The sequence below is a fragment of the Bidens hawaiensis genome, unplaced genomic scaffold, assembly GCF_021521415.1.
Source record: "Bidens hawaiensis isolate Kalapana, Puna unplaced genomic scaffold, B.hawaiensis_p1.1 tig00042428_1, whole genome shotgun sequence".
Classification (NCBI taxonomy): Eukaryota; Viridiplantae; Streptophyta; class Magnoliopsida; order Asterales; family Asteraceae; genus Bidens; species Bidens hawaiensis.
Window position 1 is genome coordinate 168,234 of NW_027497523.1, and position 15,928 is coordinate 184,161.

The 15,928-nt window shown below is 38.5% G+C and overlaps 1 long non-coding RNA gene across 1 annotated transcript; it reads right to left on the reverse strand.

Annotated features, from left to right (window-relative positions):
• Positions 1-2,939: 2,939 nt before the first annotated feature.
• Positions 2,940-15,745, reverse strand: LOC143593644 (uncharacterized). Its single transcript, XR_013146147.1, has 3 exons — positions 15,221-15,745; positions 3,785-3,964; positions 2,940-3,633 (listed from the first exon to the last, which is right to left on the reverse strand). It is a non-coding gene; the product is annotated as an uncharacterized LOC143593644 (long non-coding RNA).
• Between the last annotated feature and the right edge of the window lie 183 nt (positions 15,746-15,928).

The window sequence follows — 15,928 nt, forward strand, 5'->3', positions numbered from 1 at the left end:
CTCGTTTCTCTTTAATCTTTGTGAGTGATTAATTAATATTATATGACAACAAATATTTAGAAAAATTATCATCCAGTTCTAATCTATAAAGACCACCATCCAAAAAGCCATAACCAAACACTTGAGAATTTAAAGAAATAGTAAGTTTGCCACGACCATGAGAAACATCAAAACCGTCCATGTGTCTAACTTTGGTCCTGATACAAGATTCCGAGTAATCTCAGGAATATATAAGGTATCATAAAGTTTAATACATAAACCAGTTTTCATTATTAATTGTAAAGTTCCCACAGCCTTGACTTCAAGTTCTTTATCATTCCCCAGTCTTAGTGTTCTTTGGTTTCTTTCCAGCTTCCGGATTGAAAGGAATCCCTAAGTAGAATTGGTTACATGAACCATAGAACCAAAATCAAACCACCATGTATTAGCAGGAACAGTTAAATTATAGGACTCAAGTATCATAAAGAGATCATTACCTTTCTTAGCCAGCCACTCCTTAAAGTCTGAACAGTCCTTCTGCTTATGAATGTACTTCTTACAGAACTTGCAGAAGGGCTTTCCAGTGGAGTTCTGAGAGCTGGTTGAGGCACCTGTATTATTTTTCTAAACTTTAGCAAACTCCTTTCTTGGATTAGTGTTCTTCCTCTTCTTGGAACTGGTGGCAAGGTAAGCAACTTCAGGTTTGTCCATCTTCATACGCTCTTCCTCTTGCATGCACATAGAAATAAGCTCACTCATGGACCATTTGTCTTTCTGGGTGTTGTAATTGATTTTGAAAGCTTCATAGGCAGGTGGAAGAGAGGTCATGATGAAGTGTACCAGAAAACCGTCGCTGATCTCCATGTCTAATCCCTTCAGCTTATGGTCCATGTCGTTCATCATCATAATGTGCCCACGAATGCCACTCCTTCCATCGTACTTAGTAGTCACCAGTTTGAGAATAAGAGTACTAGCATGCGCCTTAGACGTTCCCTTGAATTGTTCCTCCACAGAAGCCAGATAGGTTTTAGCATTGTCAGAGTCTGGAATGGATCCTCTTATGGGCATGCTAATGGAGTTTTTCATAAGCATTAGATACATGCGGTTGCATCTCTTCCATTTTTCGAACAATAAGTGCTGAGCATGGGTGCTTTCAGTGGTTAGTGCTGGAGGTTCATCCTTGTTTAGTGCAAAGTCAAAATCCAGGAAGGCAAGATTAAGCATAAGAGAGTCCTTCTAGGCAGCAAAGTTATCTCCAGTTAATGACGTGATTCCACCATTTGTAGCTGTTATTGGAATTTATATGAGAATGTTAAGATACTAAACTAGAAGGAACTTAGAGTGAACTAGGGGCAATTTAAACTAATGCAATCATAAATAAGAACCATTTTAAATTATGAAGATGTGATAATTAATATCTATTATTAACATCAAAATAATAGATTAATGTAATTAATAAAATTCTACTTAAATAAAAGATAAATCACCTTTGGGCAGAATTAAATTTTATTTAAGTATATGTGCAAAACAGTTGTAACACATCACCTTTGGGCAGAAGTGAAACCACCATTTTAATTATGAACGAGTTAGTTTTGCTTTGATATAGATGTATCGCATCACCTTTGGGCAGAAGTGATACATTTAAATCATGTTTAAGCTAAACTAACATAGCTTGTATTTAGACTTGAATGGTATGTTAGATGTATCACATCACCTTTGGGCAGGAGTGTACATCATCATTCATTCAAGTTTAAGCTTTTATATGTTTTGTAAAAGTGATAAATATTTATTTTAAGTATTTACAAAACATTAGTTTAGTTAATAGCAAACAAAACGATTAGCGCGGATCGATTAGCAAAAAATTTTAGTCTCGGGATATTAGTTTACTGGTTTGATGCGTTTACAGGTTCTAGTGTTTTCGGAAACTCAGTGTTCTCCGAAAACTGTTTTAGCCGTAAACACATACACCCCTAAGTTTATGAACAACTAATAACGTTTAATCTGAATTCTTAGGGATTGTTTGTTTATCCAAGATTTGATTATTTTCAAAATAATTCCTTTATTAAGTTTACAAAATTCGAAATATCTTGGTCTAAATCTTAATTAAAATTTAGTAAAACATTATAACAATCCAGATATTGAACCAGATTATACCAGATTTTCGAAAACTGTTATGAACATGAATAATCATTAATTTATCAGATTTCGAAAAACTGTTAGTTTATATCAGATGCGATTTTTAAAACTGAAAAATTGTTAGGGTTTCTGTCATTCGCGATTTTAATAACGATAATATAATAAAACGAATTAATAAGAATAAAACGAAAATCTGTTAGGGTTTATCAGTTTTCGGATTTTAATCAAAACGATAAATAAATAATACGAACTAATGAAAACCGAAAACTGTTAAGGGTTCAGGTTTTAGTCCATGTCTTCCTGTTTAGATCCTGAGTTAAAGGAAGACATGAAGAACTGATTAATCAACATCGCTCTTGATACCACATGTTTATCAGTTCTTCATTTATGTAATAGAAAACATGGATGTTATGATAAACCTACAACTAAAACATACCTGTCACAGCAGAGAGAGTGGCCACGGCTGATGAGTACGATCCAGACGACATGACAGTCAGCTTGGTCGGGTTCCCCTTTAGGATGTATATTAGTGATGGGGATTTGGGTTCTTGAGAAAACCGAATAATATAGAGGGAGAGAGAGGCTCACGAATTTGATGTGAGGGTTTAGGGTTAAGATGTATGATGTTAATTAGTCTCTCCATATTTATATACATCCAAGGGGAAACCCTTGGTTAGCAAGAAAGGGTAATTTGGTCCATCAACAATTACCTAGCTAACATAATTATAAGGTATAATTTAATTAACTTTGATCTATTATAATATAAATGATCATGTAGGCCATACATAAATATACATATCCATATATTTATTCTTACAAGCGTGCCTTGGATAAGAGTAGTTACTTGCTCATGATCTAAGGGGACTAACCTTGATGCACCAAAATCGAAAATTTTTGCAGTATACTTGGAATCTAATAATATGTTGCTAGACTTGACATCTCTGTGTACAATTGGCATAATAGTTTCTGAATGAAGGTACGCTAGTGCACCCGCGGCTTCAACAACTATTCTTAGACGGTGCTCCCATGATAACCAACTCATTCCACCTGGTCTATGATGAATGTGATGGAAAAGTGTGTTATTGGAGATGAATTCATAAACTAATATAGGGACTTCCTCTTCCAAGCAACAACCCAAAAGCTTTACCACGTTTCGATGGATGACTTGCGTAAGGATCAAGACTTCGTTGATGAACTGCTCTGCTTGGGTCACGTCCACTACTTTAGACTTCTTTACTGCAACTACACGCTTATCAGATAAAACTCCTTTGTACACTATGCCTTATGCACCTCGACTGATGATATGCTCTTGAGAATAACTGTTAGTAGCTTTTAGAAGTTCTTTAGGGATAAACAAAGTCATTGCCTCATGAGCCCCCTGTACATTGATCTTTTGTTTAAGAAGCACACCACCATTTTGTTCAAAGTACATTTATCTAAGGATCATTAGATTCCTGTTTTTCACACCGACACAAATGCCGACTCCTGAGAGTATTGCTAAGAGCGCAATCACCAATGCTACATCGGATGTGAAAATGAAAAACACTTTGATACATTAATAGATAATTGGCTTAGTTTACAACCGAAGAACATGGTTTTTGAGAATATTAATGATTAAAGATCTATATATGTTCAAGGATAGATTAGTATATATTCATGAAAGAATTACCTATAATTACATATATGGCTGGAGAAATTCTTGAACTTGAACCGGCTTTGTGTTAACAACCACTTGCGTTTCTTGCATCACCAACAAACACTTGCGGGCAATTACAGTTGTAGCTCCCTAGAGTATTATCACAATCTCCATAACAAGTGTAGGTTTTGTTATCCTTGCACTCATCAATGTCTAAAAGGAAAATGAAAACTGAACTGAAGAAAACATATACAGCAATAATATGAAAACAAATAAGAGATTGGGGAAAAAGGTACTTGACACTTCATGCACCAAAGAAATTATTTGATTGTATGAAACATAATATAAGTAGTTAGTGTTCACTTTTTAACATATTAAATCCACATTGTACACATCGGCGTTTTTAACCGATATCAAGTAGCCGTCCGGTAACTTACAGTATCTTTTCTAGTATGGATGGTAAAATACTTTCACTTTCACTGTAGCTACTTACCATTTGCAATAGGGACATCTGGTATTTATTATAAAGGTGTTCTTCGAGTTTGTTCTTTGGATTTATGGTTTTTAAGGTTTCAAGTTTTATATCTAGACCTGAAACCCAACCCAAATCTCTCACGGTTAATTTGGGTTTGGGTTTTTTCAGGTTTGGTTAATCGGGTTTCGAGTATTTAAGAATAAAAACAAGTACGATTTATAGCTACAATACCATAATAGATTAAATCGATTAAACCATAATCAATTAAACAAAGTTAAGTCAAACAGAACATACCTAATCAAAATTGATTAAACCTACTAAGCGACTAAACAGTCTCAAAAATCATTTTAACCATACTCGATTAAACAGTTAAGCCCAACCAAACATACCACAACTGAACTCGAACTCGTTGATCAAATCGAATATACCATAACCGAACTTGCTATTGAATCAGTCTCAAAAACAAAAATCGATTAAGCCAAATATACCATAATTGATCTCGACTGAACCTATTAATACTAATAGGTTTTAAAACAAAAGTGCATCAATGTTTTGTGGGTTGACCCGGAACCCATAAAACACCTAAGAACCAATCCAAATCACTTTGGTTCTAGTTTAGGTTTGTCTTTATCCAGGTTCAGATTTTTCTGGTCGGGTAGTCCGGGTTTTCTCTGGTGGATTTTGAGTTTCATTTAAAAGGTAAATTGTAACATCACGGAAATTTCGAGCCAAAAATTCCAAAATCCAAAGTTAAGGACCCAATTCTGTCAACTTCCAAACTGCAGGGTTTAAAATGTAATTTATGTTTTCTTGACCCGTCGCGCTACGCGATGGATCAGAAGAGAGACCCATCGCGTACCGCGATGGGTTACCTGACACATTGTGACACGTGCGCCACGTGGCACACGGTGGCACCCTCTGCTACCACGTGTCACCACATGGCAACACGTCCGCCACGTGTCGCCACGCGGCACAACGCCTGCAACGTGTCACCACGTGGCAGGTCTACGTGGTGACTCAGATGACCTACGTCGCGATACGCGACGAGTACCAAAGAGTTCAAAATCATGTCTATAAATTACAAGGTCCGGGTTCTCATTTTCCACACCTCAATTCACACAATCAACTCTCTCTCTAACATCTCTGTACACCTAGAAGTTCGTGCCCTCGATCCACCTCGATAAACGTGCCTCGATTCCTCGATAAGTGTGCCATACCTCGATACTCGTGCCATTTCCCTACGACGTGTATATCAAGAAAGTAATACTATTACGACGTCCCGACGATCATCTCGAAGTGCATGCCGTGAAGTGTTGGTGCCCCGAGAAACGTGCCAAAGTGTGGAAAAGGATTGGCAAGAAAGAGACAAGGAAGGAAAAAGCATTGATCAAGCGGCAACGAAGTGCTGCTCAATTGAATAGGGTTTTATAAGCCAACCAAGGTAGGCATAATGCCCGAATAAAATATTAATAAAATATTATAAAGGCTTAATACCCTAAGTCGAGATTATACTCAATACCTCGAGAATAAATGAAATATATATAACAAAGAAAAGAAAGAGAAAAGAAATATAAATAAATATATATATATATATATATATATATATATATATATATATTGTATAAATATTCTTTGTTATAGATATTATTTAAGTATAATGAGTATACTTAAAATAATAAAGAAAAGAATATGTTTCTTAAAGAAGAAGAAATGTAGGGTTTTATAAATAAACTAAAGGTTTATAAATTACTATTAAAACTAAAGGTTTTAAATTAAAAGAGGTTTTGAACTAAAGGTTCATCGAGGTAAATTTTATAAAACTAAGACTAAAGGTCTTAAGCCGGATTGTATATCCGACTAATGAAAAGTTATACTCGTACTATAGGTGCGAGATAGCAAGGGAAAGACCCACGGACGGTGTTGGAAACCGATCCCAATCAAAAGGTGAACACGCCCCACTTTTATAAACTTATTTTCAAACGAGTCAACGTGTTATATGAAAAACTTTACATGAGACTAATTGTCTCTAAAAGCATTATGAATAAGAGTAAAAGCCTAGCCCTCAGGCTGTAGTATACGTTTGTCTGGATCCTTACATATGTGGTCAAACGCGGTGGGCACATCGCACCACGCTTGGTCACGACCTCCAGCCACGATGGGCCGGACCTAAGTACGTTCGAGTGAGAATGACCGTGTGTATATTTATGGTACCTAAGTACGTCGAAACACTGCGGTGATTTTCTGGGGTGACCTAGTGTAGAGACTCGAGTTTATAATGATATTGTTTTAACTTGATTATTCCAAAGTCAAGATGGGCCGAGACTTACGTGGCTTGAGGGGTGATTAAGTAAAGAAAATATTTTAGCGTCAGCATATTCACTAGCATTTGTTGCTGACGTATTTTATAATATTTTGTAGGTAACCAAGATTAGAGCTTAAAGGACAAAGGGCTCAAGAATCCGATGGCTCGGATATTTTTGTTTTAATATTAAATATAATGCTTTTGTAAAACTTATAAACAAGTAAATTAAAAGAGACTTTTTGTCTCGTATTTTGTATTGTAAATATTTATAAACTAAATCCACATGTTTTATAAGACTTACGTATTAACCCGCAAATCTGTTTTATTTACAAATGTGGTATCAACTATTGATCATACTCCTAGACCTAAGTTGGGGGTGTGACAGGTTGGTATCAGAGCGATCGATCTTAGCGAATTGGGTATCATAAAACAATACCCAAGCTTCGATACAAGCATAGGAAAATATTTTACTTGTTTATTTGAATAGGGATATGATTGGCTGGTAACCCTTTCTTTCCCTCTCCACATTCTAAACCACCCATCAAAGATGTCTTTCGAGAAATTAATGGAATATTATGATAATGAAGCAAGAAGAGCAAAGAAATATTACAAATTTCCAAGAGGCTTCATGAGCAAAGATTACTATGAATCATTCTTCAATTCCGATGAGGATTACAATCAAACTAAGCCTTACCAATAACCCGGCAATGAGCAAAGTCCAGTTTACCACCTAGATAATACTCCACACCAAGTTATATCAAGCACCAATGCACTCCAGCTACCATCCGTCAAGTTTACCTATGTACCAACCATCCGAAGTACCAACGTATCATCCTTCCGAGATTCCTACCTATCAATCAACCGAGATCCCGCCATATTACCCATTTGGAGGTTCAACACACTTACCACCAAATCCTCACCCTTCATACGCTTTCCTCTCCAACTTACCAATCTAGGAGGAACCAAAATCTCCCTCATCCGACTGGATGCAATGCCACTCCGATCAACGAAAGTGGCATACCGGCACTTCAACTATGGATTCTGCCGATTCCCGCATCAACAAGGAAGGGCCATCTCGCAAGCCCAAGATGAGAGTGACGATTCCATACGAGAAGATCCATGTGCCTGCAATAACCGAAGAGGAACCGGAAGAGGAACCAGAGGAGGAAACATAACCTGAGGAAGAATATCATGAAAATCCAAATGAAGTAACCACACCAATGGAAGAGCAATACTCAACCCCAAGCTATGGTTTTGTCGATCCCTACATGCAATTTCTCCATGAACTCAAGGGTAAGGCATCATCAAGTTTTCCACCATACAAAAGCAAAATTCAATCCATTGAATAACAGGCCAATGAAATTCGTGAACAAAACGAAGCTGCCGATGAATTCTTCAACTATCCCTCCGATGTGACATCATCTCCGTATCCAAATCCGAAGAACCATTATGACATGGTGATGATGGGTTACCGCGACCCACCTCGGAAGTATCGAGCCCTACATGAGATGGATGAATTAAGGAAGAAGTTAGCTATAAACGGAAAGAAAAAGGAGAAGATAGGAGAGACGCTTCTTCGAAAGTGCAACAAGCTAACGAAAGTGGTGAAGAAATTCATGAAGGATTAAGAGGATGGTGGTGATGGCATGTTTTCAAGAGATGATGTTTATGTGTTAATATAATGTTATGTGTTATATGATGTATGGATAGGAACATATATATACATCGAGTATGGATGTATATATAAAATCTTTGTGTTGTAATAATCCATGTATATATCTAGTATGATATATACATATGATGAATAAATAAAATATATGTTTAATAAAGAGAAAAATTGTTAAATTTCAGACTTAAAGAAAAAGATTGAAAAGAATAAAAGATAAAAATGTCTCGACAAAGTGATAACCGAGAGGCCTCCCGATAGGAAGCCGAAAAACGAGAAGAAAAAGGAAAAGGTCCCGAAAATGAACAAGAGGAACCGATTCCCAATAAGTACATAAAACAAATCCAAAAGTTAGTAAAAGATACCGTAAGGGCCGAAACTGAATTTAGATCCCAATCTAGACAAACGAAACATTCACAATCTGCAAATCCTTCTCGAAAATCCATTTCTAAACCCCGTTCTAGACCTTCACGTATGGAAGAAAGTGTGCATGAGTCGAACGCTGATGGTGGAGTACGTCAAGAATTAAAGAAACTCAAAATTGGTGGATGTTCGTTCAAGGATTTCAAATACTATGGACCGAAGGAGTTCCATGGTGACAAGGGAGCCATCACAACCGTGAGGTGGCTTGAAGAAATGGAGACGATCGTAATAACAAGCAAGTGTTCTAATGAGGAAAAGATTCAGTATTCTGCCTTGATGTTTAAAGGCGAAACTCTAGAGTGGTGGAACACATTTATCTTGAGTAGAGGAAGGGAGGTGATGTACAATATGACTTGGAACGAGTTCAAAGAGTTGTTAATGTCGAAATTCTGTCCGATGCACGAAACAGACCAAATTCAAACCAAATTCTTGACTCACAAGGTTGTTGGAACGAACCTTAGTGAGTATAACATGAAATTCCATGAATACTGTCGTTTGGCTCCCTAGCTGGTTACCCCTGAATCCAGCAAAGTTACACATTATATTTGGGGATTACCACGAGAGATTCGTGACATGGTGAGATCACACTTGCCACAAACCGCTGACTCCGCGATGGAGTTGGCTGGGTACTTGATGTGCGGAATGATCCGCAATAAGGAAGAAGACAAGAGGGTGGTAACAACACAAGACATGAAGAAGGAAGGAAATACCCGTTTCAAGGGGAGTTGACCAACGAAGGTCCGGCTTCAACCCCCGCATTCCACAATGCAAAATTCGTAAGAAATATCATAGGGGTAGATGCCATTTAACTCCACGACTCTGTGAAGCACGTCACAAACCCGACCACGCTACGGCCGATTGTTGAAGAAGAATATGACCTGCTACAATTGCAAAGAAATGGGACATCTTAGCTTTGAATGCCCCAAGAACAAGCCCGCGACTGGTGGTGCGGGTGGTAGCGGTCAAAAGAACGAGCCCAAGAAGGGCAGTGCAAGGGTATTTGTCCTTGATGCGAAGAAAGCGGCCGACACGCCGGAAACCATTACCGGTACGTTCCTAGTTAACAATGCTTATGCTAGAGTCTTGTTTGATTCGGGTGCCAACTTGAGTTTTATAGATTATAACTTTTGTATTCTATTAAACGAACCTTTAATCAAACTAAATAAAACTCTAAGCGTCGAGACCGCTAATGGCGAAATCGTTAAAATCTCTGAAGCCTTAGAAAAAGGAAAAATTTTATTAGCCGGTTACGTTTTGCCTATTCAATTGCTACCTATGACTCTTGCGGTTTTTGATGTTGTATTGGGTATGGATTGGTTATCTGACAACCATGCTTGTATCCTCTGCAATAGCAAAACCGTTGAACTTCGAGCCCCTGATAAACGAACTATTCGAATTGAAGGGGATAAAGACGCTGGCCGAGTTAGTTTAATCTCAATGATAAGGGCTAATAAATGTTTAAATCAAGCGTGCTTAGCATTCATGGCCTACGTCACCGAAGAATCAAAACTTAAAGAAATAAAAAACGTTCATGTTGTTTCCGACTATGCCGATGTCTTTCCCAACGAATGTCCTGGCATTCCTCCTGATCGTGAAGTAGAGATTAGGATCGATCTTATTCCTTGTACTGCTCTGATTTCCAAAGCTTCGTATCGCCTCGCGCCAACTGAGATGAAGGAACTGAAGAAACAACTAGACGAGCTTCTCGAGAAAGGTTTCATACGACCAAGTTCATCACCATGGGGAGCGCCGATACTATTCGTCAAGAAGAAGGATGGATCCATGCGTATGTGCATCGACTACTGAGCTCTCAATAAAGTCACAATCAAGAATCGTTATCCACTCCCTCGAATCAATGATCTATTCGACCAACTTCAAGGTTCTAGTTTCTTTTCTAAAATCGACCTTCGTTCCGGCTATCACCAGCTCAAAGTTCAATCCGACGATATTTCAAAAACGGCTTTTCGAACAAGGTATGGACATTATGAGTTCACCGTTTTGCCATTCGGACTTTCTAATGCGCCAGCCGCGTTCATGGACATGATGAACCGAATCTGTAAGCCTTATTTGGATAAATTTGATATCGTTTTTATCGACGACATACTTATTTATTCTAAGTCTAAGGACGATCATGAAAATCATCTTCGAACTTTACTTGAAATTCTAAGAACCGAGAAGTTGTACGCCAAGTTCTCGAAATGCGAGTTCTTGTTACACGAGGTCCAATTTCTTGGTCACATCATCAACGTTAACGGTATTCAAGTGGACCCTGCTAAGATTGAAGCTATCTCTAAGTGGGAGATCCCAAAGTCGCCAACCGAGATTTGAAGTTTCTTGGGATTGGCAGGCTATTACCGCAGGTTCATTGAAAACTTTTCCCGAATCGTTGTTCCCTTAACTTCTTTAACTCGCAAAAACATCAAGTATGAATGGGGAACAAAACAAAAAGAGGCGTTCGATATACTTAAACAAAAGCTTACCCAAGCTCCTATACTGGCCTTTCCAGAAGGTACTGAAGATTTCGTTGTCTTTAGTGATGCGTCTCATTCCAGCTTGGGATGTGTATTAATGCAACGTAAGAAAATAATCGCTTACGCCTCTCGTCAACTCAAGGTGCACGAAAAGAACTATAAAACTCACGATCTAGAGTTAGGCGCCATAATCTTTGCACTTAAGATATGGAGGCACTATCTCTATGGAGTAAGATTTATCGTGTACACTGATCATAAAAGCTTGAAACATATCTTCGATCAAAAAGAGCTTAATATGCGCCAACGACGGTGGAAGAAAACTCTCAACGACTACGACTGTGAGATTGTTTATCACGAAGGTAAAGCCAACGTTGTGGCTGACGCCTTATGTCGTAAAGAGCACGAAAAGCCAAAAAGAGTCCGAGCGTTAAGGCTAGAACTTCAAATCGATCTTATTTACCAAATCAAATCTGCCCAAATTCAAGCGATCAATGAAAACCAAATCTCCGACGAAAAACGTAACGGCACATTGACTCGCTAGTCAAAGGTGACGATGGTATTCTTAGAATGGGAAACCGAATTTGGGTACCAATCGTTGGGGAATTGCATGAAAAGATCATGAACGAAGCCCATAATTCCAAGTACATGATGCACCCCGGTAGTGACAAAATGTATCAAAACCTCAAGCCAAACTACTGGTGGAATGGGATGAAAAAAGAAATCGCTTCGCACGTTGCTAAATGCTTAACTTGTTTGAAAGTCAAGGCTCAACACCAAAAGCCCTGGGAATTGCTTCAGCAACCCAAACTTCCCTTATGGAAGTGGGAGTTAATGACCATGGATTTCATAACCAAACTCCCGAAAACGACTCGACAACATAATGCTAAATGGGTGATTGTGGACCGTTTAATAAAGTCCGCAAACCTATCAACGAGTCGTATTCAATGGATAGATTAGCGCGTATTTATGTAAACAACATTGTTGCTTTGCATGGAGTACCATTGTCTATAATCTATTATCGAGACAGTCTCTTTACTTCTCACTTTTGGAAAAGCTTCCAACAAGCCTTAGGCACCAAGTTAAACCTTAGCACCACCTATCATCCACAAACTGATGGGCAAAGCGAAAGGACAATTCAAACATTGGAAGATATGCTCCGAGCTTGTGTGATAAACTTAGGTGGAAGTTGGGATGACCACTTACCCCGAAAGGAATTCTCGTATAACAATAATTATCATGCAAGTATTCAAGCCGCACCATTTGAGGCGTTATATGGACAAAAATGTAGGACGCCCATGTGTTGGTCTGAAACTGGAGATAATCAATTATCTGGACCCGAGATAGTCCAAGAAACCACCGAAAAAGTTCTTCAAATCCGAGAACGACTTAAGACGGCTCGTGATCGCCAAAAGAGTTACGCCGATGTCCGCCGTAAGCCGTTAGAGTTCAATGTTGGTGACAAAGTTCTTTTGAAAGTCTCGCCATGGAAAGGCGTCGTTCGCTTCGGCAAGAAAGGAAAATTAAGTCCTCGATTCGTTGGAACCTTCGAGGTGATTGAACGAATTGGTACTGTTGCATACCGCTTGCGACTACCTGAGGAAATGCAAGGGATACACGACGTATTCCATATCTCAAATCTGTACAAATGTTTAGCCGATGAATCTCTTTCGATGCCATTAAAAGACATAGAAATTAACGAGAACTTAAAATTCATTGAACGTCCAATTCAAATTGAAAATTTGAAAACAAAGAAACTTAAAAGACGAACATTGAAAATCGTGAAAGTAAAATGGGATTCCCGAAGAGGACCTGAGTACACATGGGAACTCGAGTCCGAAATGAGAAAGAAATACCCCCACTTATCCTCGTAAAGCAATCTCGAGGATGAGATTTATTTCAAGGTGGGGAGGATGTAACATCACGGAAATTTCAAGCCAAAAATGCCAAAATCCAAAGTCAAGGAACCAAATCTGTCAACTTCCAAACTGCAGGGTTTAAAATGTAATTTATGTTTTCCTGACCCGTCGCTTTACGCGATGGATCAGAAGAGAGACCCATCGCGTACCGCGATGGGTTACCTGATATATTGTGACACGTGTGCCACGTGGCACACGGTGGCACCCTCTGCTGCCACGTGTTACCACGTGGCAACACGTCCGCCATGCGTCGCCACGTGGCAGGTCTACGTGGTGACTCAGATGACCTACGTCGCGATACGCGACGGGTACCAAAGAGGCCGTCGCGTACCACGACGGGCTTCAAAATCATGTATATAAATAGCAAGGTCTGGGTTATCATTTTCCACACCTCAATTCACACAATTAACTCTCTCTCTAACATCTCTCTACACCTCGAAGTTTGTGCCTCGATTCCTCGATAAGTGTGCCATACCTCGATACTCGTGCCATTTCCCGACGACGTGTATATCAAGAAAGTAATACTATTACGACGTCCCGAAGATCATCTCGAAGTGCGTGCCTGGAAGTATTGGTGCCCCGAGAAGCGTGCCAAAGTGTGGAAAAGGATTGGCAAGAAAGAGACAAGGAAGGAAAAAGCATTGATCAAGCGGCAACGAAATGTTGCTCAATTGAATAGGGTTTTATAAGCCAACCAAGGTAGGCATAATGCCCGAATAAAATATTAATAAAATATTATAAAGGCTTAATACCTTAAGTCGAGATTATACTGAATACCTCGAGAATAAATGAAATATATATAACAAAGAAAAGAAAGAGAAAAGAAATATATATATATATAGGTATATTGTATAAATATTCTTTGTTATAGATATTATTTAAGTATAATGAGTATACTTAAAATAATAAAGAAAATGATATGTTTCTTAAAGAAGAAGAAACGTAGGGTTTTATAAATAAACTAAAGGTTTATAATTACTATTAAAGCTTAAGGTTTAAAGTAAAAGAGGTTTTGAACTAAAGGTTTATTGAGGTAAAGTTTATAAAACTAAGACTAAAGGTCTTAAGCTGGATTGTATATCCGACTAATGAAAAGCTATACTCGTACTAAAGGTGCAAGATAGCAAGGGAAAGACCCATGGACGGTGTTGGAAACCAATCCTAGTCAAAAGGTGAATACGCCCCACTTTTATAAACTTGTTTTCAAACGAGTCAACGTGTTATATGAAAAACTTTACATGAGATTAAGTGTCTCTAAAAACATTATGAATAGAGTAAAAGCCTAGCCCTCAGGCTGTAGTATACATTTGTCTGGATCCTTACTTATGTGGTTAAATGCGGTGGGCACATCGTACCATGCTTGTCACGACCTCCAGCCACGATGGGCCGGACCTAAGTATGTTAGAGTGAGAATGACCATGCGTATATTTATGGTACCTAAGTACGTTGAAACGCTGCGGTGTTTTGCTGGGGTGACCTAGTGTAGAGACTCAAGTTTATAATGATATTGTTTAAACTTGATTATTCCTAAGCCAAGATGGGCCCGAGACTTACGTGGTCTCGAGGGGTGATTAAGTGAAGAAATATTTTAGCGTCAGCATATTCACCAGCATTTGTTGCTGACGTATTTTATAATATTTTGCAGGTAACCAAGATTAGAGCTTAAATGACGAAGGGCTCAGAATCCGATGGCTCGGATATTTTTGTTTAAATATTAAATATAGTGCTTTTGTAAAACTTATAAACAAGTAAACTAAACTAGACCTTTTGTCTCGTCTTTTGTATTGTAAATATTTATAAACTATATCCACTGTTTTATAAGACTTCCGCATTAACCCGCAACTCTGTTTATTTACAAATGTGTGGTACCAACTATTGATCATACTCCTAGACCTAAGTTGGGGGGTGTGACATAAATCCCTTTATAAGCTCTCATCGTTTTAAACATTCGACCGAATAAGGCCAGAATGACCATCCGATATTGGTCAAGGAAATGGCCATTATTGCTAAACAATAATTTTTAACGTTTGACTCCCCTATTTCGGAATGGCTGTCTGGATATTGTTTAAATGACCGTTCTGATCAACAATCTTCTAAGTTTGCATTTGTTGGTCAAACAACTGTATGAGTGTTTTGTGGATGGTTGTTTAATAGTGTGAAATCTAACGGAGGTGGTGTAGCTATACATGACCCTTTGCAATAACTTTAAGTCTTACCTTGGCAGCCAGGTTTTAGGTAAGGATTCCTTCATATCCTTGGTACAGTATGCAATGGTACCCGCCATTTGTCCCTGTGGTGTTAACACACAAGCTATTTGCTTGGCAGTTGTATGCATGGGTCTTCTTAGCTTCTGGGCAACTCAGGTTACCAACAGCCCAATCCACACTTATGGCACACCATCTTCGATCCTTTCCTGAAAGATGTATCGTTTAAATCCGATGAACCATTGAATTCGAATTCCTTGCGTCACCAACAAAGGCATACGTACAAGGATTAAAAGCAGTGCTCGTCTCATCTCGCTTGATGAATTCCTATTAAGGTCTTTAGCCGAGTATCATAATATTTAATGTCTTTGGGTATGGATGATTGACAACAGCCATTGCCTGAACACCTACACCAATAACATCCTCCGGGTTTGAGCAAATACCATACAACCTGTTGATATATATCGAGATTGTGTGCGCGAATGCGCCAAGCAAATCATCACATCCAATAACTCTAAACTTATTTACGCCGGAGAAGGTTAAGCGAGAATCTGTATAGTCAACAGTGATTTTGTATGCACTTGAAATGGTACATTTGGATTGTAGCACTTGGTGGCCACCAAATTCGATTGGCCGTACTGTGGAATCAGATATAGTTTGATCGAGAAGTAACCATGCTCAGAAAGTTTGGCTTGGAGGCGTACGGAAGTGTTACAATAA